The sequence below is a fragment of the Plecotus auritus genome (genome assembly GCF_963455305.1).
Source record: "Plecotus auritus genome assembly, chromosome: 8".
NCBI lineage: Eukaryota > Metazoa > Chordata > Mammalia > Chiroptera > Vespertilionidae > Plecotus > Plecotus auritus.
Window position 1 is genome coordinate 170,061,304 of NC_137782.1, and position 10,193 is coordinate 170,071,496.

A 10,193-nucleotide genomic window follows, 5' to 3' on the forward strand; every position below is an offset into this window, starting at 1 on the left:
TCAGAGGGAAGGTAGGGGAGGGTGGGGGTAAGGGGGAGAGATCAACCAAAGGACTTGTCTGCATGCATATAAGCCTAGCCAGTGGTCACGGACAACATGCGTGGGGAGGGGTTTGGGATGGGAATGGGGGGATGAGGACAAATATGTGATACCTTAATCAATAAAGAAATTAATTTAAAAAAAAGATCAGGTGTTTATATTGATATTCCCAATTCAGGTTCACCTTATACACCCTTTATTAACTTTTTATTTTATTTTATATTTTGTTTGTATTTTCTTATACTGAAAATTTGATTCTTAATAGTATTAATATATTGTCTAAATGTCTGTATCTTACAACATATATTTTTTATTTCCTGGGCAACTTCTATCTGCAAAACAAAAAATTATTTTAACATAAAAATACTGCTATTTCTACTAACAGAAATGAAATTACTGGTAATTTTTTAAGTTTTTTAAAATTTATTTTGCTCTTACTATATATCCCACTGAGAATGTAGAGTTCAAATATTTGTTTTTCAAAATCACCTAAAATGCATATTTTATATGTGAGTTTTATTACTAGTTTGATATACTATTATGTATTTCATATACCTTTGTTTCTATTCATTTTCATTTTTGGGGGCCTGCACTTGTTGTTTTTGGGTAATTTTTATTTTCTGGACACATAAAACATCAATATGTATGCTTCACAAGACAAAATTGTTCCTCGTTGCCTAGTACACAAAAGTTCCAGTCCATTAACTCCTGGGACGAGAGGTGATTCAGGGTGTGCCTACCTTTGTGAGCTTAATGTTCCAATTTGTTGACATGAACAGAATTCTTTTTTTCTCAATTCCTCATTCCATCTTTTGTAAGGATATTCTTAATAGTACATTTAGGATTTTTATAATTGTGCTACAAGAGGTTTTCAGGCTCTCTACTCCATCAAGTTGCCAGAATAAGATTTCTCAGGGCTGTGTATATCTCTGATCTCAGAACCTAGAAGACACTTTGTGCTGCTTGGTTTCTGAGTAAATGGTTATTGAATGAAGAAGTGAATTGTTCCCTCTCTAATACTATATTTGTTAGTAAAGACCAGGGTTTCTCAACAGTAATGCTATTGACATCTGGACTCAACAATTCTTTGTTATAGGGGCCTTCTTAGTAGCATATCTGCTTCTGACTATTAGATGCCAGCGGTTCCAGGTGCAGCATTCAAAAGTGTCTTCGGACATTGCCGAATGTCTCTCAGGGGAGAAATCACTCCCAGATGAGAACCGCTAATGTTAAACCAAAGGAGAAGGGCATTTTGTGATTTAATGGTAACAGTATTCTTATACTTTGAATATCAGATATTTAACCAATATGGTTGATGCTTATGTTGAGGATGAAATTACCTGTAATTAATTCTTGACTTGATTCTCTACTTGACACTTCATTGAAGGGTAGCTCTCCCACAGAAAAGTACCCTTCTAAACCCTTTAGAAGTGATTAAATAGGCCAATGGGCTTTCAAAAATATAATTTCCTCCGTGGGGAAGTAATCAAAGCCAATTAATTTAGGGAGCTGTACAGATTTTAGAATCTGTTTTAGTAAAGGGAGTGATTACTATACTCACTGGATTTGAAAGACCTAAAGAAAGTGAATATTTTACTTGCTTTCTGAAACTTGTACATTCTACAGAAGAGGGATCCAAGGGTATCTGCAACTGCTATTTAATGGCAACCTTTGGTAAATATGTATGGCATTGTACCTACATTATTAATTTAATCTGATAATATCATTCAAAGCAGGTGTTATTTCTCTTTTTACAAATGAGAATACTGGAATTTTTAAATGGCAGTGACGATTTTAAATCACAAGATAAAGCACTTCTTTTTCTTTTAGAGATACAGCCTGACACTATTTTCTGAGCTTATGTAAAACAATTGGTGTCACTCTGACACCAATTTTGGGTCTCTCCCAGATGATGGCAACCAACGGTGGGTGGCTTCACTGTAGCACAGAGGAAGCATTTGGGGAGGTCAGCAGTGCCAACCAAAACATGGGGCCACTGCTTGTCACAGATAATCCATGTAGAAACCCCATTGTTTTATATTCTATTCTATTAAATATAACAAGTTCTCTTTCTTTTAAAGAGAGATTGCATTTTCTTTGTTTTAGACAGACAAAATAGACTAGACTGAGTCTTTCTGCAATGTGAGAGAGACAGAGACCCTGCATATCCCGCTTATTTCAAGTATCCTGTATTAGGAATGTTTGTATCAAATCTTGGTTGTTCTAGAATTTTAAGAAATGGGCAAAATTTAGTCTACAACCAGGCAATGATTTTGTGAAGCTATTTATAGAAACAGGGGTGGGGATTGCAGGCAAATAGAAACCATGAAAAATTGCATGAATGGAGCTGTTCCAATCCCAACATTCCATTTGATTTACATCTAACAAGTTCACCATGACTAAGGGAAGAGTGCGAAGCAAAACAGAAAGTTAGCTGGGACTGAATTAACCCATTCAGGCTGGCAAGTGGCAGTCCTCAGAGGCTTGCTCAATAATGGGAAGGTCAAGGGTGGAGAAAGAAAGGGCTTCTTAGGTTATATCCCACACCACCATACTGTGTGCATCCAGGAGTTCTCACTTCTGTCAGTTTTTTTTTTTTGCATAAATTTCATCATTTATCTCCTCTATTGTATGGACAATAAAAATAATAATTCGAAGGCATGCATTTATCTTCATTATCGCTTCTCCCTAGTGCTGTCCCTCCATTCTGCTTCCACTATATAATACTGATATACAGTTCCAGAGGATATTATATTTGGAATAGTTCTCAGAGTTCTTCTAGTGTAACTCCTTATTTCTCAGAGAGACACAGTGTCTCAGCATGAGGTATAGGGTGGGGTTGCAGGGCAGGATCAAGGTCATGTGCCTGCTTATTGCACAGCTGTTACCAGGATTTTACTCTCTGGACTTTCAACACAGTACTCTTTTCTCCCTCACACTTTTCCACATCTTGGGTATTATTTCTCCCCTTTGGATTATGGTTAATGTTCTGTAAATTCTGTGGTCCAAGCTACTATGAATGTGGTCATTTATGAGAGAAAAGGGGGCTTGTCCATTTCCCTGGGCATAGGCTTCCAAACCTTTCTTGTTTAGATGGTTGATATGAGCCCTCTGCATCCTCTGCCCTTCACTCTCTCTTGTTATTTAGGAGTTTATGTTTCTAAGAACAGTTAAGGTATAAATATTTATTAATAAGTATACTTGAATTGTTCATCCTCGTGGAGCAATTATGATTTATTTTTATAAAAATCTCAACCTAAATATAAACCAGAGGATACTAATGTTCCCATTGCTGAGGAATAGGCCATTTTCTTGCTAATCTCTGATGAAATAAATGGCATAGAATTTGGAATGCATTTTTTCTTTTTTCTTTTTTTTTAAATATATTTTATTGATTTTTTTACAGAGAGGAAGGGAGAGGGATAGAGAGCTAGAAACATCGATGAGAGAGAAACATTGATCAGCTGCCTCCTGCACACCCCCCACTGGGGATGTGCCCGCAACCAAGGTACATGCCCTTGACCGGAATCGAACCCGGGACCCTTCAGTCCGCAGGCCGACGCTCTATCCATTGAGCCAAACCGGTTTCGGCAAGAATGCATTTTTTCTTAGAGGAGGTTAATACCACATCCAAAATCTGTTTCTTGGCTGGAGCTTCGGGCAGATGGATTGGACAAAGACATGGAGAATACTAAGCTGCTTGGCATCCTTTGAATCAAAGTGTTTTGATATAGTTTTTGAATCAGTAAGTATTCTCTTAGGTTTAACTTGAGTATGAATGGTTGGAGTTGACTAAAATATAAATGAACAAGCTCTCCCAGTAACAGATGTATCTATAAATGAGCTGTTATGGATACTAACTAAAGGGAGTGCTCCATCATGGCACAAACTATATATGCTTAACTCCCGATCCACAATTTTCCCGCTGTGTGACCTTAACAAGAGTTACTTACCTGGCCTATGCCTCAATGTCCTCACCAGTCAGAGGGACCTAACAAACAGTACTGATTTCACAGGCTCTTATTTTTATCAGGCTCTTATGCAAAACCTTCAGAACAGGCCCTCGTACATAATAAGCGTGCAATTAATGCTAGTCGTTATTAAATACCTACTCTTGTCAAACCTGCTCTAAGCCATCCTTTTTTTGCCATAATCCTCTCTTGATTACTTTTTCCCTGATTCATTACTTTTCTCTGGTGCCATGGGGAGATCAGCTGTTTAGAAGCTGACAAATATACTCTTGCTGTAAAATATATTTTAAATTCCTAAGCCTTTGTTCCACACCTATAACATGTAGACAAATGACACCTACTGCCCTAATTGCTGTCAGAACTGAATGACCTATGGAGGCAGAGTTTTAAAAAGGCCTGGGGTGTGGATTTCAGTAAATAGGAATAGCCCTCCCACAATGAGGGCCTTGCAGCCTACCTTACTGCTTCTGGAATACCCATTCCTCACCCCTGGGGCTTTGGGCCGCTGCCCAACATGATCAACCCACATTCAGGGCTCTGTTTGTCCTCTCCAGTCTTTGTGGGCTTCTGAGACAGGGTCAAGTGCCACTTTTTGGGGGGCTCATAAATTACAAGAAATGGATCGCTCTTCTTCCTTTTTTATAAAATATATATTTTATTGATTTTTTACAGAGAGGAAGGAAGAGGGATAGATAGTCAGAAACATCAATGAGAGAGAAACATCGACCAGCTGCCTCTTGCACACCTCCTACTGGGGATGTGCCCGCAACCAAGTTACATGCCCTTGACCGGAATCGAACCTGGGACCTTTCAGTCCGCAGGCTGACGCTCTATCCACTGAGCCAAACCGGTTTTGGCAAGAAATGGATCTCATTAATGCATTCATCATTCAACAAATAGTTAATGAGTGGCAACTATGTGCCAGGCACTATGAAAGAGAGATGTGGGCTCCCATTGCCCTTAGAATAAAATTCAAATTTCTTGCCAGGGTCTCAATGACTTGGCCCTGCTTACCCAGCCAATGCAGGCCTCCTTTGGGTCCTAGAGCAGAAATGACCAGACCAGATGGCCCTTCTTCATCCTGTTATGGCCAACTGCTTCTCAAATTGCAGGCTTATGTATATATTCCTTGGAGATGTTTTCCCCGACGCTCTGACTATTTTTCTATTACTGCACTGGCTTTATTACCTTTCGAACTCTCATCACAATGCGTAATTACAGGATTCCTTGTTTACTTGCTTATGCTCTGTATCTTCTCAGGCTACAGATTTTAAGAGGGAAGAAATAATATGCAGTATCTGGCATGATAGCTGGCACATGGCAGGTACAATAAGTAAATAGTAGTTGCATCAGTGCATTTTTCTCATGTGTCAATTAAAAAATAATAAGTAAGGAAACCCCCTTCACAAAGTCAGACTTAACCTGTGCTGCAGCTGTGAGGCACTGGAGTAAATTCTTAGGCACCTGGCTGGGCCTCTTCTCATCCCAGGAGGGTTCTCCCCAGTCTCCGCACAGCTGAGGTCCCCTTGCTTTGGGCTTCTGGTCTTTGGGGTCTTTTCCCTCAGCAAGGGAAGAGGCTCAGACTAAAATCTTCTGGTTCCTCCCGTCTTCTCACGCAGTGCTGTCTTCTAAAGGTCACACCAATTTGTATGGACATTGTTGATCCACAAAGAACAGAATGTCTCTTCTTCCCAGAGTATTTTAAAAACTCCCTTCAGTACTGGGCATTCTTATTTTTTGAGGCTCCACTCTTTCATCATATCTAACATATAAAAATGAATTTATATCCCACATTAAATAAGGTACTCTTGCTTGTAAAGTATATTTTAAAAGAGTTTTTTGTCATTGTGTTTGAAAGTTGTTGGCTATGACTAACATTTAATTTTTGACTGGCTATTTAAACAAAAAGAAGAAGGGACATGAGATCCATTAATCCATAAACAGAGATTCTGCAGTCTTATGAAGGAAATGTCTCAATAAATACTTGCACATGTGCACATGAAATCAGTGTGATTAGAGTTACAGTTTTTGGATTCTACTCCCGAAATAATTTTGATAAAAGGTTTTACTTTAATTATTACAAACCTATGGGCTTTACTGTGTAGTGTTTCTAGATTTGTTAATTAAAGGATATTATTGGAAGGCAGTGTGTTGTCTTATTACTTAAGGAAATGAGCTGCTTTCTGAGGTAAGGAGCTTGCCATCACTGCAAGGGAATATACTACCTCCTTGGATTGTGTGACTCACACAGCACACATTTAGGGCACTTCAATGATCCTAAGCTGGAACATGTCTCTAGACTATCAGTTCTCCATGCGAAGGAATACATGCATTTGGTTGATACGATTAACAGTGGTTATAGGTCAACCGATTCGATTTTCACAACTGAGTTCATTGATTTTCCTGGCTCAAAAGACATTCAGGCCCAAATGAAATTCTGTCAAAAAGTTTGAAGTCATTTTGTTGCCAAATATATTCTGTCAAAACTCTTAAGGCTCCTTTTTCTCCTCAGAATGAAACGATTCAGGTAATGAAGTTCATTTTGGTTACTATTTTATCTATTGTGAGGGAATGAGTTTAAAGGCTTTCTGCTGATTCTAAGGAAAATCTGTGCCAGGAGCACTGGAAAATGCTATGTAGCTGGCTGGGTAGAGCTGGAGGGATTTCATCTATATGTTGGGGCTGCTGAGGTTGCAGGTAAAACCTTGCTGTGACAGAAGGAGACATGATCCTATGAAATAGAGTAAATAAAAGTTGCGGAGTAAATAAAAAAACACTCCCTCTCTCTCAGGCCTGCTTTTCACTGCACTTCTATTTTCTCTTCCTGTGGACTGGCTTTCCCTATGATTTAGAGGAGATGGCAGGAGACACCTGCCTCATAGCTGTGAGCTTTAAGCTTCTCTGTTCCAGGTACTGGGCCATTTTGGGACTGAAATCTCTAGTCACAATTTCAAATTCTTAGCAAGAGACTTGGATCTGTCCAGGCTGTGTTAGATGTTTACCCTCAGCCTAGTTAACCTTGGCTTTGGAGATGGAACCTTCCATGTGACTTGTAGGAATGGGGTAGACAGTTTCCAGGGAATATGGTGTCTTTGACTCACAGCCTAGGAGAACTTTTTAAAAGATGTTCCCTACTCTATAAGTCATAAGCATAATTGAGAAGGGAACTTTATATTCTAAGGGGAAAAAAATTCATTATAATCACATCTTGTGCAGAAGCACAGATTAACCAAAGGAAATATAATGAAAACTTTCTTTACTTTGCCTGACATCAAATTAATAACAAGCTTAGTCTGTCTTTATCCAATACCAACATTTGCATGCCTTCCAGCATTCTCATGATTAAATACAAAATCAATTTGGGTTGATAAGACTGTGAGTCAGGAATGATTCCTTATGGAGACTTTCCAACAGAGGTGGCTAAATCATTTCCCTAAAGGATCACTGCTGGCACCTGGGACCCACTCAGAGCCCCAGAGCTCCCAAAGAACAAGGATCCAAACACATCAGTGCCTACCAAATTAATGAGGAACTAAGTTGCCTCCTAGTCTTTGGAAATTACATGAGAGGGAGTAATCTCACTCAACCTGTCCCAATGCCCTAAGCTCTGTAGTCACTGTTAACTCCCCCCGCCTCCTTATTTTCCCTGCCTATATTCTCATGTTTCTAAAATATATGGTCACTTCTTCACCTAAATAGACAGTACCATTTCTTGGCAGAGTGACTGAAAAACTAGTTTTACAAATGATTCATTCTTTAATGAACAAACATTCATAAAGTGATTAATTTGGGGTTGCCCTTGGGTATGAGGAAATTGAAAAGACACACTTCCTGCCCAGGAAAGGCTCTACTAGACTCTTTTTTTTTTTTTTTTTGGAATGAACTTAACAAATTTTTATCCTTATGATTGTTATTGATTCCCTGCTAAGGACAGAGTTTTGGAGAAAGCTTTGGGCTAAGGCTCCGCCCGATTGGAAGCTGCATTAGTTTGGTCAAATTCATTTTTTTATAGAAGTCAGTAGTTCTTATTACTTTTATGGCTCTTGTAGTTTCTGCCAATGTCTTAAAGTTGTGTGTGTACATATGTGCACGTGCATGCTTGGTCTGGGTTGATGTTGGATACAGAATTTTGCTTTCCTCAAACATCTAAAATATTTGCTTACTTCCACCAACTTGCTATTCTTGACAAGGGCTTCTCATGTATAATTGGATAGAAGATAAATCACAAAGACTATTGTGATATTCTGTGATACTTACTTTACAAGATCAGGATAAAAGTGAATGGAAAATGGAAGACTTTCATCTGATGATCAACTTGGAAGTCAGGCTGGGTATTCCTCAGTTCATATCTCCTACCCTGTGAAACTCATCTGCAAGTGCACACACCATCCTTTTCAGCCTTCTTTTCCACATGAAGAGAAGTCCCCCCGCCTGTGTTCTGGAGTATACACCCAGGACTTGGCTCTACCTAATAAGGCTCCTGATGAATATGACAATATACACTACACATCTGAAAATGTAGTGTATAATATATACTATACATCTCTTCCATCTTAAAAAGAAAAAGTTTTCACCAACCTCTCCTGCAGCTCAGCACCCTGTCCCAGCTTCATCTCTTTCCTCACCTCACATTGTCTCTTCTCTTCCTGATCACTCCTCAGTTAACGTTAATTCAGCTCTCACATCCTCAGAGTTTGGCTAAAACTCCAAGCCAAGGTCAGCAACAACCTCAGAGTTGCCAAAAGAGACTTTTCTGTATCTAACCTTCTTGTCATTGCTGCTGTCCTTGGTCCTTTCAACCACTCCCACAATTCCAAACCTAACTCCTCCTTGTCTTCCGGGCACCACCCACTTTGGGTTCTTCTCTGCCATTTTTCTCACAATGATATCCTGCATGACTTTGTCCTCACCTGTTGTTCTCACTACCCCATCATTCAATCTCTCCATAATCTCTGACTTCAGTCCACATTTCTTTTCCAAGCACCAGTCACATGTGTCCATCTCTGAGCTTCTGAACTTCTCAACATGGACACTCTATGGGTCTCTCAAGTGAGCATAGCTGGCCTGGTCTTGTCCACCTATACATCACCTTGAGCAGAGTGCCCCCTAGTTCAGTGAATGACACTTATATCGAGTTATCTTGTCCAGAAAATTAGGGTCGTCCATGATTTCTTCACGCTCACCCCAGACATCAGATCAGGCACCATTTTACTTTCAAAGTTTCTGTGACTTATTTTAGCTATCAGTTATGCCTTCCTGGATTATAGAAACAATACTAAGTGGTCTCATTTCATTTATTTGAGCTTTTTCCTTCATATCCATCCAACTGCACTAAAGCCAAGGTAATCTTTTTGGAACAGAAGTGCCAATTCTTGTTTAAAAGTCTCTAAAAGCTCGCAGTCATGCAGAGTGAAGTTATACTTCTTAGTATGGCACATAGAACCTTAATCTGGCTTTTGCTTATATCTCTAACTTCATTTCCTGCAAATCTCCTCACTCTCAGCTACATGCTCTGTGTCTTAAGAAAAGCCTTTTCAAAAGACTTATATCCAACTTTCCAATCTATAAGAGTTGTATTTCCTTTTACAGATTTGCCAAAAGCAAAGTAGCAACACTGATTCCCTATAATATAATCAGTCTCTGATTTGCTTCAGCATGCAAATGTCTCTGCCTTTTCAGCATGCAAATGTCTCTGTCCTTAGTTGTTTTCACTTCTCTATCCTTGCCTGTACTGCCCGGAAGGGGGATTCAGAGACTGGAACATTGGCAGTGATGAATCAGGAGGGTTCTAGGCCTGGAGCCTAGCAGGTCCCATTCATACATTCCTTGTGTCTAGTCCTGTTTTATCGCTTCTGTGAAACTGAAAGTCTCATTCCTAGGCCCTTGGACATTGTCAATCCAAGCTCATGGTGGTTATTCCTCATGAACTAGCACATGTTAACATTTAAATTTCAGGTCAATGTTACTGTTCTCCCAATTCAACACCTGGTGAAATCTCACTCTTCTTTCCAGATCCTGCTCACAAGCCACCTCCTCTGTGCATCCTTCCCTCACACTCATCCTTCTCAAGAACAGATCATCGCTGTCTCAAAGCTCACAAAGTACCACGTACACCCGTCTAGCAGTGACGTTAACATGACTCATATTGAAGACTGGCCTCATATGTTTTCTCTATCTCCCACA

At 39.5% G+C, this 10,193-nt stretch overlaps 1 pseudogene across 1 annotated transcript in view; it reads right to left on the reverse strand.

The window, feature by feature from the left end:
* Nucleotides 1-9,011, reverse strand: part of LOC308256726 (ubiquitin-ribosomal protein eS31 fusion protein-like) — a 193,904-nt pseudogene extending 184,893 nt beyond the window's left edge. The window contains exon 1 of the transcript in view: nucleotides 8,775-9,011. The product of the transcript in view is annotated as a ubiquitin-ribosomal protein eS31 fusion protein-like (transcript). The remainder of the gene's footprint in view (nucleotides 1-8,774) is intronic.
* Between the last annotated feature and the right edge of the window lie 1,182 nt (nucleotides 9,012-10,193).